At 45.2% G+C, this 13,853-nt stretch overlaps 1 protein-coding gene across 1 annotated transcript in view; it reads left to right on the forward strand.

The window, feature by feature from the left end:
- The first annotated feature begins 4,739 nt into the window (after positions 1-4,739).
- Rab3b (RAB3B, member RAS oncogene family) overlaps positions 4,740-13,853 on the forward strand; it is a 66,475-nt gene continuing 57,361 nt past the window's right edge. The window contains exon 1 of the mRNA XM_031376843.1: positions 4,740-4,887. The gene's annotated coding sequence lies outside the window, so the exon portion shown is untranslated. The remainder of the gene's footprint in view (positions 4,888-13,853) is intronic.

Here is a 13,853-nt window from a genome sequence, read left to right on the forward strand (position 1 = left end):
GCAGGCAGACAGGCAGACAGACAGGCAGGAGGAGGAGCTGTGGGTGTTTCTTGGATTCTGGTCACTTGTGTATCTATATGGCAAACATTTTCTGCATGTGTCTCACATCTCAGCTCTGATGGCAGTGCTGTGTTCTGGCTATGGGGCAGGACTCTTGCTGTGCATTTTAGCCAGGCTCACTTCATAAGGAGGCGCAGGTGGGGGGAAGGGACTTGCATGGCCATTCATGTTGCAAACTGAGAAACTGAAATGCAGAGGAAAAGGCAGAACAATCAACACAAGTGGCGCCGGAGAGTCTCATCATTTGTGGGGTTACCCAGATCTGTTTCCACTTCTGATGCAAAGCAGTAAAGGCCATCAGTCTTTCCCTCCCCCGTGCATGTGCTGTGACTTAGACTCCACCCTAATCACAGTGGGATCTATGTCTCCATTCTCTCAATTCTGGCTGGGCATGGGGCTTGGTTTAGCTCATAGCTGCAAATGCAAATGAGATTTCCGAGACTTAACTGTAGGATATGTTTAGTCTATACTTTATCAGTAGTCTAGACTAATGACGAATGAGGCCACATGGAGAAGAACTGTGGTGCCCAGTCCTCACCCAGCACGGATAGTCAGAGACTCCAACTGAATGCATCTTATAAGAGAGCACAGATGTCACCAGGGAAGGGGCCATCCAGCCACCCACAGAACTGTGATCAATAATAAATGATCACTGTTCCAAGCAATTGAATTTGGGGAGTAGCTCATTATGACTGGAGTAACTTCTGTGTTCATTCCAAATGGCACGCACTTATGCTATTGCCTACTCTAAGCAGTGACTCTAATTTTATGAAAAGCATCAATTTTATGTCGTGTAAAAACTAAGACCCTGGAGCACTGATTTCTCTATACTAACAATTAGAAGAGATGATTTTGGGCATTTTTATTTGTAGAAATCTTAATGTGGATGGTATCCACTGAACAACCACAGTGAGTCTAACAGAAAATGTCCTGAGCCTGGACACAGATTAGAAGACCTGATACTTGCCTCTTCAATTTGCCAACTGTGTGATCTAAGCTTTTTCTTATGTATAAAAGCAAGTTGACTCCCTGGGAGCGGATTGTGGTGTATGCTCACCTGTACACTGAATTAAGAAAAAAATGTATCCCTTAAAAGCAAGGGTGCGCCGGGCGGTGGTGGCGCACGCCTTTAATCCCAGCACTTGGGAGGCAGAGGCAGGTGGATTTCTGAGTTTGAGGCCAGCTTGGTCTACAGAGTGAGTTCCAGGACAGCCAGGGCTACACAGAGAAACCCTGTCTCGAAAAACCAAAGTCTTGAAAAACCAAAAAAAAAAAAAAGCAATATAAACTTGCATGGTTATATTGAGGACAAATGTATTTTGTCACTATAATCAATAGTCAATTTGATTCAAGGCAAAAGGCAGAATTTTGTCTTTCTTCCCATTCTTACTTGGATCTGGACAATGACCATCTACAATCATTTGATTTAGTGTTATTCTCTGTGTTGGTCAACCACCAGTGAATAGGATCATAAGGTCCCGGGAACGTGGGGGGACAGAAGTGCCAAAACCTGAATGCCAGGGTCATTTTTTTGTTCCTCGAAGATCTAAATGCAATGGGCTTGAAACTCATGTTCACATTTCATAAATCTTGTAATTTCAAACATTCTCACAAGGTTTCTGTGAATTCCATGGGCTTTTTTTATTATTCTCTCCACCTCTGGTCTCTTTTCTTCAATCAGGACAGGCTGAAACATTGCTCTACTGCCACACTCAAGCGCCCTCACATTCTTCTCTCCAGAAAGCAGACAGTCCCGGGTTTGACAGTTCTTTCTAAAGCCTTCGAAGTCGCAAGAGGGGTCACCTCCTGTACACAACAATCTCTCTCTATATCTCCCTTTGGCTGTTTCAGTATTTGTATACTTTGTTTAGCTTCCTAGCATGGGGGTGGAGCAATGGGCAGCTTCTTCTGGCTCTCTTGCACTGACTTTAAAAAGTGTGTGTGTGTGTGTGTGTGTGTGTGTGTGTGTGTGTGTGATGTATGTGTGTGCATGCACATGCACGCACTCGTGTGTACACACTTGTTATGGTGTGCACATGGAAGTCAGAGGACAACCTCAGGTGTCAGCCCTTGCCTTCCATCGTGCTTTGATACAGGGTCTCTTGCTTGAGGCTACATATGCCAGAAATTCTCCTGTCTCCACCACCTATCTTGATGCAGAAGTGCTAGGATCACAGACCGTTCTTCCGGTGCCTGGGTTTTCCTGGGTTCTGTGGATCTGAACTTAGGTTCTCAGGCTCATGGGGCAAGTGCTTTACCCACGGAGCCACTGACTTCCTTACTCATCACTTTCTTTGTTCTCTCCCTCTCTATTACTACCTCCTCTTAATTTGCTGAGTGAATTCCAAACTCTCCTCTTTTTTTTTAAAAAAAAACAAAGTAGTTTGGTCAGCCAATTCCTCAGATTCATCAAGGCTCAGCATTAAAAAAAAAGTGGGGGGGTCTTTTGTGCACTGGGATTCACGCTTCTAAGAAGGCAGTTGTGGATAAAAATGGCATTTTTTTCTGTTATAATAACCACAGTATTTCATATTTATTGAGTGCCTGCTGTGTGCCTGGCATTCTATCAAGTACTGTCCAGTATCGTTTTCTCATTTGATCTTCACAATAACAGTGAGACAGTTTTTGTTATTGATTTTCCTAAAGATAAGAAACAGGTGCATGTGTCAGAAAAATGAGGTAATAGACCTATGATCATTCAGCCAGCAAGTGGTAGAACAAGGATTAAGAACACACCATAGTCTGTATGGGTCTCAGCCTGTGCTCCTTCTCCTGTATTGCATGGCCTTTCAGGGGAGAGAGAAGGAGAAAGTAATCAGACCTGAGGCTACATGACAGCAACACCATCTGTTCTTGTATTGTTTCCCAACGTTGAAAGGGTTGTTTTTATATGTTATCTCATTGTTCCCGTGAAGAATGGGCAACTCGTTACCCATCTTGCCCAGTTTGAAATGAGGAAAGGAAACTAGGTCTTATGGGAGCAAGTTCGGCATAGGGTGTTTGATCTTAAGACCAGAAGTTCTGGGTGAGTAGGAGGGTCAGGTGTGGCTGCAGGTGTTAAAGACACGGTCAACACGTGAAGCAGAGGCAAAGGGATGAGGGTCAGGAGACCCCATACATAATTGAAGTCACCAGAGGGATGGCGGAGCAGCAGCTAGTGAAGGGACTAGTACCCCAGGAACTTCTCAGAGCATGAGGAGCAGTGTGGTACCAGCATCAGTGGTGAGGAGCCATAGAGAATGATATGGCTGGTAGGCAAAGGAGAACAAATCTTTGTATGAGGGTGGGCATAGCAATGCTGCCCACCTCCTGGTGTTATGATACGTGGAGGTTTCCTTAGAGGGCTACCGTGGAGGCAGTGTCTCGGGGGAGGATACGGTTTCAGTAAAGATAAAGAGGTAACCTGAGTATTCCAATGATGCTGGGGGTAGAACCAGGGTTCTAGAGGGAGCATGGGGGAAGCTGGAAGGCAAACGGGCAGCGGGAACCTGACGAGAAGGGCTGGTAAGCAGCTCTAACGAACACTGTGAGGATTAGGTCTCTGATGCAGAGGCAGGGAGGCTGGAAAGAAACAACTTGGACAAGTCATAACGGAACTGAGAAAAATCTGGCACTGTTACCTGACTCATACTTCTGTGATCTGGGGTAGGGAGGGATGACTATAGAAAAGAACAAAGAGGAGCTGGAGAGATGGCTCAGTGGATAAGAACACTGGCTGGTCTTCCAGAGGACCTGGGTTCAATTCCTAGCACTCACATGACAGCTCACAATTGTCTATAACTCTAGTTCCAAGGATCCTACACCCTCACACAGATATATATGCAGGCAAAATACCAATGCACATGAAATAAAAATAAATCATTTTAAAAAAAGAAAGAAAGGGAGGAAAGAAGGAAGGAAGAAAGAAAGAAGGAAAGAAAGAGGGAAAGAAAGAGAAGGATAATAAGACCCAAACTGTCAGCCCACTGACCTCAAGACAATGGAAAGTACAATCCATGTAAGAATTTGAAGGCGAGGGTGCTATTTACCTCCTAAACCTACCACTCCTGGAAGATCTGGGACTTGCTAAGGCTCAGACAAGAACGTTTATTTACCACTCTAGCTGGCAACCTCCATGCTACTGCTCGTAATGGACAAGCAGTGGGGGTTATTTTAATAAGGTCAATGGCATTTCGAAAGGTTACTCAGGCCACTGGTTTAGAGGCTGGAAAGAGAGGCAGGAATTAGAATTCTTGCGTTAGTCCAGGCCAGAAGCCACGAGTCCTGAACCAGGATACTTTATGCAGAGAAAAAGAAAGTAAGAGGAAGGATTGGATTTGTTCAGATGGGATTACCAGTCTCAAAGGACATGGACCATAAAGGGGTGGTGAGCGAGGCAGAGGGTGATACCCAGCTTCCTAGCTCATTTTTCACTTGTAGACAGGTTGTGCTCCCTCCAGAGTTTATGAGAATGGAGTAACGCGTTTGGACATAGCGAAACTTGACGCCATCATCACCTACATTATCATCAAAGCACTCTGAGCACCCTGCAGGTGCAGACTATAAAATGTGGGCAGATTATAATAGTCGCCCAGATATATAGGGTCTGGGGCTCCCAAGAAATCGTGGATTCCCTACACCTGCCAGGAACAGAGGGGCGGGGCGGATCTTACATGGGTTCCACCCAGGGGCGGGGCCTGGACCCAGCGGGAACCCAACCCTTCTTCAGCCAGAGACTCAGCCCTCTGAAGCCGAGGTGGGAACCAGACCCGCCCCGGCTGCCTCTCGCCCACAACTGCCAGGTGCAACAGTCCGGCTGCACTGTCCGTGAGCCAGCTCTTATCCGAGGTAAGGGGCGGGAGCACTCTACTGCCCGGGAGCCGGGGACCGAGTGCAAGGCAGCCTAGGGGACTCAGAGAGGGGCTGCGGGAGGCCGCCAGGGACCCGCACCGCAGCAGAGTAGGAGTGCTGGCTCGCACTCCGCACTCTGGGATTCCCAGGTCTGCCGGGAAGCAGCGACCTTTGGGGCTGGGGGCAGATGAACAGCTACTGCAGGCAGTGAGGGGTGGCTGGGTACATCTTAGGGCAGCAGAATGATGCTGAAAGGATGGAGGGGAGGCAGGCGAAAGGGGGCGTGAAGACGGAGAGCTGGGTGGGCTCGAGGAGCTTTGAGACAAGCAGAAGAGCAAGGGCTGAAAGGAAGGGGCGCAGAGCAGGAACGGGTGTCTGGTGGGGTTGAGGATCAGGACTTCCGGGACGTGAGTGTGGTTAGCTGGGAGTGAAAGGGTGCAGAACTGAGCCCCGCTGGTACCCGTGAGGGGGTCTCAGCGGATGGAGACATAGGAATGGGGCTTGGAGGGGACGAGCTTGGAAGAAGGGAAATGTGGGGAGTCAGCTGGGTCTTCTCCGCCCGCAGAGGGAGGGACGGGAACTAGGTAGGGGAGAGGGTCTTGACCCTGCTTATGGGCGAGGGATACCTAAATTCTGGTCAGGATGGAGGAGATGGCGCTGGAATGGAGCAGAGTCTTGCAGCTGGAAGCAGAGAAACCTTGAGGGAACTTGGAGAGTGAGATTGCAGGGATGATGGGTGTGAGGTGAGAGACGTTATAAGGGTTGAGTACAACCTTGGCAGTATCCACATCTTGGCTCCTCACAGCATGAGGACAGCAGACACTGGACCAGACTACAATGCCAACTGGAGCCACGGGCAAGAAGAGAACAGTGAACAGAAAAATTCATCCACATGCAATTCTATCTTGGAGTCAAGTGTGGAAGAGACTTTGAGAAGGCAGGATGACAGCCTCTAGAGGCCAAAAGAGGTGTGGAGTGGAAGTGGGTTTCTCCATCTCACCTTCCCAGAATCCACAGGAAAAGCTGTAGAATGTAAACAAAATGTGTGTGTGTGTGTGTGTGTGTGTACCCTCGTGCAAGCAGATAGAGCACACCCCTTCTTCATCCCCAAACAGAAGAAGAGGAGTGCACTTGCTTCTCAGGTATGAGGATCTAAATTCAAATTCTCAGCCTTTAGTTGTAGGGACAGAGACAGGGTGAACCCCTGGAGCTTGAAATGTGACAGTCTCAAAAAATAAAGAGACAGGGCTGGAGAGGTGGCTCATCAGTTAGGAGCACTTGCTGCTCTTGTAGAAGACAAGAGCTCAGTTCTCAGAAACAGCATGTGGCTGGCAACCATCCTACTTGCAGTTCTGGGGTACCCTCTTCTGTCCTTTACAGGCACCAGGCACTAGTGTGGTGCACATACAGAAGTGTAGGCAAGCCATTCATACACATTGAAAACTAACTAACTCTAAAAGGATAAAAAAATAAGATGGAGAGCAAAAGAGGAAGATACCCAATACCCTTCTTTAGCCTCCTTATGTGCAATAGCACACATGCACACGGGATAAAGGTACCTCTGTGCATACACCACACACACATGAATATATACACACAAGCATATATACACACATGTACACACCTACACATATTACACACACATGCACACACATACACACCACACATACATACACACCACACACATGCATACACACAACACATACATACCACAAACATGCATACACACTATACACACATACATACACATGCATACATATGCACACAGGCATACACATATACAAACAGGCATACACACACACATGCATTCACACCACACAAAATAAAAATAAATTAAAAAAAAAAAAACAGAGGAAGACCATGGAAGTCGGTAAAGGCCACTTGTGGCACTTGTGGGAGTCAGAAGCCATAGTGTGTTGGGAGCAGAGGGATTTAAAGAAGGCAGATGGGTCAGTGAAGTCTCTTGGACACGAAAGATTTAGCTAGCGGTGGAGTAAAACATGCTCTTGTCAGACGACATAGCATGGGAAAAGGCAAAAGATTGCGATTGAAAGGAAACATCAGCAACTGAGAACGAGCTCCCGAGGTCCCTCCCTGCTCCATCTCCGCGGAGTTCACAGAGCACCTGGTGTGGTGTTGGTGCACAGTGACTGTGGATTGAATGGAAAGCTGCACCGTGGTTGTAAGAATCAGGGAGAACGATGTGGGTTGACAAGAGTTTTGTAAACTGTAGAGCACTGCTCCAGAGAAGCTGCTGTGGCTATGCAGGAGTGCCTGTGTCATGACATCCTTGACTCCCCTCTTCCAACCAGAAGGAAGGAAACCAACATGTATTGAGTCTTGATTTTGTGGAAGGTAGAATGTCTTGGAAGCAACTCGCAGAATGCTTGACATTTGGCAAGTGCTCAATACATGGTAGCTGTTGTGAGAGTGTTTATGACTGTGAGTCCTGGGAAGGCGGGGAGGCTGGGCAGGCTTGGTGCTGTGAGGTTGGCCAGGAATGGCCTAAAGAAGGAGTAACAGTGTGATGTGGGGGAAAGAATGCATACAATAGAACAAGATCGACACATACATCCAACTTCTGTTACAAGTGTTTTAAATTGTAAAAATGTGTGTGTGTGTGTGTGTGTGTGTGTGTGTGTGTGTGTGTGTGTGTGTGGTGTACATACAATGTGTAGTGGGCAGTGAGTGTGCCACAGTGCAGGCATGGAGATCAGAAGGAGGAGTCAGGCCCCTCCTTCCACTCTCACTTCCTTCCAGGCTTGCACCCTCTCTGAGCCATCTTCATGGCCTCTGCCTCCCTTCTTACTCCACTAATGAATGTCTTCCCCAAAGAAGACAGAGTTACGTTCATTAAATGTCTTCTAAGTTCCATGTGCCATATTAGGAACATCATCCACATTACCTACAATCTTCCCAACAAGGTTTATTTTATAAAGGAGGAAAACTATGTTAGCCATGTAAGTTTCCTTATCTATGTAATATATATGTGATAGAATAGGAAACAGAATCTAATTTGTTTAATTTTAAGCCCCAAACCAATTCTGCCACTCAAGATGACTTGATAGAAAAAAAAAAATGAAGCTTGGAAAAATTTGGATATGGATATGGCTAACAAGATGGCTCAGAGGGTAAAGGTGACTACTGCTAAGCCTGATGATCTGAGTTCAATCCCTGGGACCTACATGGAGAAGAGAGAAGGAGAGAACCAACTCCAGTAAGCTGTCTTCTGACCTCTTCCACATGAGCACATTAGCACATGTGCACTTACACACATACACACAAAACAAACATTTTTTTAATTAAGAGGTTTTTAAAGCTAGACTGGCAGGCCAGCAGGCCCTGCAAAATCTTCCTATCTCTGCCTACCCATGTTGAAATTACAGGTACATGTCACCATGTCCAGTGTTTTTACTTGGATTTGGGTATTGAACTCAGGTCCATGTGCTTACAAGGGAAGCATTTTACAGAGCACATCCCCAGATCCTATAAAGCGTCCATTTACATACTGACTTTAATGTCATAATAGCTGTTCCAGGGAGCCGTTCAATTCAATCATTTTATAGAGAGGAAACTGAGGTTAAGGGTATGATTTGCCCATAGTTACATAATTAATTATTGAGAGAGCTGGGCTCAACCCAAGCATCTCCGACTTAAATCCAGGGTCAGTCTTCTAACTCCATCAAAAGAGTACATCAAAAGAGTCCCTCTCCACTCTGTTCACGGAGTTGATCTCCTCATGCTGAACTTCAGGGCTCTTTCCACACTCACCCCTTTCTTATTTTATTTTTATTATTTATTTATTTATTTATTTATTTATTTATTTGGTTTTTCCGAGACAGGGTTTCTCTGTGTAGCTCTGGCTGTCCTGGAACTCACTCTGTAGACCAGGCTGGCCTCGAACTCAGAAATCTGCCTGCCTCTGTCTCTCAAGTGCTGGGATTATAGGCGTGCCCCACCACCATCTGGCTACTCACCCCTTTCTTAACTGGCCTCAGCTGCTTAGCTGCCTATTTCTTGCTGGACTCAAGGGGTTATTTGTTTTCACAGCAGCTCTTTGAGGAGATCTCCCAGCCCCCTCAAGTCTGGGACCAAGAATGGCTTCCCAGACGATTCCTGGGCCTTATGGCTTGTCACGGAGACAGCGAGCTACCCAGCGTTATCATTTTACGTGACTGTCACAAAAGAGAGGGATGGTTTGATCGATGCTTATCGCACAAATGCAGTTCTGTGCGCACCACTGCTCAGTGACCTGTCTGCTCAGATCCGCCTCAGGCGGCAGCCTGCAGAAACACTTTCTGCTTCTCTGCCAGATGTCTGTGTCGCTCCTGACCCCCACCTGAGAAGATGCCCTCAGGGGCTTCCATCTGAACATTTCCACTCTGCTCTGTCTCTCTCTGTTCTCATACAACCTGCTGGGATAGCTGCACTGTGTCCAGATAAAGCAGACTTGACAGTTCAGTGAGGCAAACGCTGTGTGGCGAGCGACCTGACACTCCATCCTGGGAACACTGTTTGGCTTACCTGAAACTTGTTACTGTTTTATTTTTCCTAGGCCCAGCCAAATCTGGGAGACATGAGGTAACAGATGTCCAGGTCACTCACTGGCTTGTCATGTGACCTTGGACGAATCACTACTCTTTATGGAGGCTCTGCGTTTCTTACCTGTCCAGTGAGGGAGCAGGCAGATTAGATATTTAAATGAGGCCAGCATTTAAAATGTAAGTTCTTCGGTGGTTAAGCACTTGCTGCTCTTGCAGGGGACCTGGGTTTGATTCCTAGCACCCACAGGTGGCTCACATTCACCTGTAACTCCATTTCTAGAGGATCCAACAGCCTGTTCTAGCCTCTTTGTAGACACTGTACACAGGTAGTACACAGATATACATGCAAGCAAAACACCCATACACACAAAATACAAAAATAAATCTTTAAAAATTGAAATGAAACTTGCATTCTTCCCATTACTCCTCACTCCCCAGCTTTAGCATAACTAAAGGCAGGCATGCTTCCTGCAGGTTCTATTTGAACATATGTATATATTCTATTTGAATATATATATATCTGAGCATGATGGGGAAACAGTAGCCAGGCTTCCTGTTATGATAAAAAGAAGGCCCAAGCTCCATCTTTAGAAACTATTTATTTATTTGTTTGTTTATTAACAAGGTCCTCTGTAGCCTAGGTTGGTTTCAAACTTGACATAAAGCTGAAGATGATGTCCTCCTGCCTCTGCCTCCCAAATGCTAATATTACAAGCCTGTACCAACGTACCCAGCTTCAAAAGCCCTTTAATCCTAGCAACTTAAGAATGTAAAATTGCTGGACATGTGGGACATATCTGTAACTTGAGTCTTTGAGAGGCTGAGGCAGAAGTGTCATGAGTTCAAGGCCAGCTAAATAGTGAGTTCCAAAGCAATATCCTACCTTTATCTCCCCCAAGAAAGTGGGGAGCTGGAGAGATAGCTCAGAGGTTAAAAGCATCCGCTACCCTTGTGAATGACCTGGGTTTGGTTCTGGTAACTGCACTGGGTGGCTCACAACTACCTGTAACTTCAGTTCTAGGGAACCCAACACCTTCTTCCAGCCTTCAAGGACTCCTGCACCCACGTAGTGCACATACATTTAAGCAGATTCACACACCCACACAAAAGTAATAATTTAAAAACATTTCAAAAGCATTAAACTGGATATATGATGGAAAGAAGTAATAGAAAATTTCACTGGTAGTCTGATAAATGATTATTGAAGAAAGTAACATTCCCTAAGGAATCGTTATAAAAGTTGGCAGGTGAGAGATGGCTAGAGCTGCCCTGAACTCAGAGGAGGAAGCAGCCAGTTCATTGTAGAAAAGGCCAAATACTGTTCTACAAGTGACCTGGAAGACAGTTGAAAAAGAGTTGACTGCAAAAGTGAATTGAAAGCCAGGCATGATAGTGCATGCCTTTAATCTCAGCACTCGGGAAGCCAGAGGCAGGCAGATCTCTGTGAGTTTAAGGCCAGCTTGATCTACATAAGAGAGAGAGAGAGAGGGAGAGAGAAAGAAAGAGAGAGAGAGAGAGAGAGAGAGAGAGAGAGAGAGAGAAAGAGAGAGAGAGAGGTGAATTAAAGGGGGTCATAAATACTACATAGCTTCCACAAACCAAAACTCAGCACCAGATTGTTTATATATAGTCTGTTGATTCTATTTATGCCATGTCCCTATGAAGTAGGTGATAGTTTCCCTGCTTAAGGGCAAAAACTCTGGCTTCCAGAATTTATATGACTTGTTTAGGAACGAAGCTGGTGGCAAGAGCAGCAGGTTTAAACCTCCCCTAACACTGCAGGGTACCACAGCCTGCCTTTGCTGTTAGCTGTGAAACTTTCCAAATCCCTTAATTCAAATGGGATAATGATTCCCATCCACCTAACTTTCTTTTTCAGATTTACCTAAAGGATAAAATACGATAAAGAGCCTGAAATTGAGTTAAGAGTCAAATCTATGCTTTAGTAAAGTTGCTCCCTGATTAGAAATTTTATTTCTCAGACTCCATCCCCAGGAACTAATTAGGGAAATGAATAAAACGAATAAAGGTTTACGTGGAAAATGTCCACTGCACTGTTGTGTGATAGACAAGAGAGCTGGCGAGATGACTCAGCAGGTGAAAGGGAAGCCTGATGATCTGGAGTCCACATAGCAGGAGAGAACTGATTCCTGAACACTGCCCTCAGTCCTCCTCATGCATGCCTCAGGATATGTACACCCAGACACACGCGCAGCAAGGAAAGAAATGTAACAGTTTTTAAAAGACTAATATAACAATTTTAAAAACAAATGTCAATGTGGTGGCAATATGCCTGTCATCCCAGCACTTGGGAAGCAGAGGCATGTGGATCTCTGTGAGTGCCAGGCCAGCCAGAGCTGTCTGTCTTAAAAAACAAGGACAGGGATCCTGTCTCAAAAAAAAAAAAAAAAAAAAAAAAAAAAAAAAAAAAAAGACAAACAAAAGAAAACAACAAAAAACGCACAAAAACCATAACAACAGCAGCAGCAACAATAACAAAAACCAAACAAAACAAAAAACCAAAAACACTTAAAATTCAAAATGCCCCTCTCCCTAGCAAGAAAGATACCATTAAAGGATTGGTGGGGTAACACAGGTTGGGATACAGTTATAAATGTCATTGAAATAATATTTATGAAGAATGAAAAAGTATCAGTATTTTTGAATGTTCTTTAAAAACTGAGTACTTTGAAAACAGCTTTGTTTTTATTTATGTATGTATGTGTGTGAGTATAAGGTGTGTTTGTGTGTGTGTGTGTGTGTGTGTGTGTATGTGTGATGAGCACAGGTAAGTGTGCACAAAGGCCAGAGAAGAGCATCAGGCTAGTATATTTCACTGAGCTTGGAGCTTGCTTTCATTTTTTTTTTTTCTAGAGTGGCAATCAGCTAGGCCTAGTGATCCTCCTGCCTCCACTACTGTAGTGTCAGGGTTATAGGCATGTGTGAGCCATGCCCAGCTTGTTATGTGGGTGCTGGGATTCAAACTCATGTCTCAAATCTACACAACCCCTGAGTCATTTCTCCAGTTTGAATCACCAGTTCTTGAAATAGGATATGTAAACTAAAAGTGAAGGTTTATGAGACACTTTAAGTATCCAGTGGTGCCCATCTGTCTCCTCCAACCTCGCTGTCTTCTTCCACATAAATGCTATCCAGGGTATGCTCCACACTCACCTAATGAGCCTTTCCTGGGGGCAAACTGATTCAAAGATGAATCTTGGATAAAGACTTGAGAGCTAGGAGCTAAGAGCAGGGAGCACAGAGCCCACAGGAGGCCAGCTGTGATATTATGGAAGAAGTTTTATTAAAGGGTTGGTCACAGCCTTACATATGTATCTTATCTTTAAGAGAGCGTTATCTTTTCACAATCACGGACTTCTTGTCCTTATAGTTCATCTGGGAAGTTCATGGAGCCAAATCTACTATGCTCATTCTTTCTTTCTTTTTACATTCATTTATTTAAAATTTTGTGTGTGTGTTTGTGCTCTTAGCTGTGTGCCAGAGCACATGTGTGGAGGTCAGAGGAGTAGGTTCTCTCCTTTATCACTTGGGTTTCCAGGGATGAAACCAGAGTCATCAGGTGCCATTGAGTGCTGTTTCCCACTGAGCCTCCAACATTCCTTTTTTCATTGAGAAACAAAACAACCCCCACCCCAGGAATTCCCCAAAAGAGTGAGAACTTGAACTTTGGTTCACATAGGATGACTCCACCTTCCTCTCACCACTTACCTCACCCATATCTCCTGTCCAGGAAGAAGAAAGACTTAAGGATTCTAAGCAGGGCACGTGAGGCTTCCAAGAGGTAGAAGAAACAATTAAAGACTCAACTCAAAGATCTGGGTTTTACTCACACTTTTTAATCCTAGTGCTTGGAAAGCTAAGGCAAGAGGATTGCCTCAAGTTCTGAGCTAGAGAGCCTATCTCAGAAAATAAAAAGACTAGGGCTGGTGAGATGGCTCAGAGGGTAGAGGAGCTTGCCCCAAATTCTGACATGAGTTAAATCCCTGTGAGGGTTTGAATAAGAATGGCCCTTATAGGCTCATATATTTGAATGCTTAGTCACCAGGGAATAGCACTTTTTGAAAGGATTAGAAGGATTAGGAAGTATGGCCCTATTGGAGGAAGTATGTCACTGGAGGTAGACTTTGAGGTTGCAAAAACCTATGCTAGGCCCAGAGTCTCTCTGGACCTGGTCTATAAGCCTCTGAAACTGTAAGCAAGCCCCAAACTAAATGCTTTCTTTTATAATAGTTGCCTTGGTCATGGTGTCTCTTCACAGCAATAGAACAGTGACTAAGACAATTCCTGAAACCCACATGGTGGAAGGAGAGAACCAGCTACGGCAAGCTGTTCTCAGACTTTCACATGTGTACAGTGACACACACACACACACACACACACACACACACACACACACAC

Source organism: Mastomys coucha, unplaced genomic scaffold, assembly GCF_008632895.1.
Source record: "Mastomys coucha isolate ucsf_1 unplaced genomic scaffold, UCSF_Mcou_1 pScaffold18, whole genome shotgun sequence".
In the NCBI taxonomy this organism is placed as follows: Eukaryota; Metazoa; Chordata; class Mammalia; order Rodentia; family Muridae; genus Mastomys; species Mastomys coucha.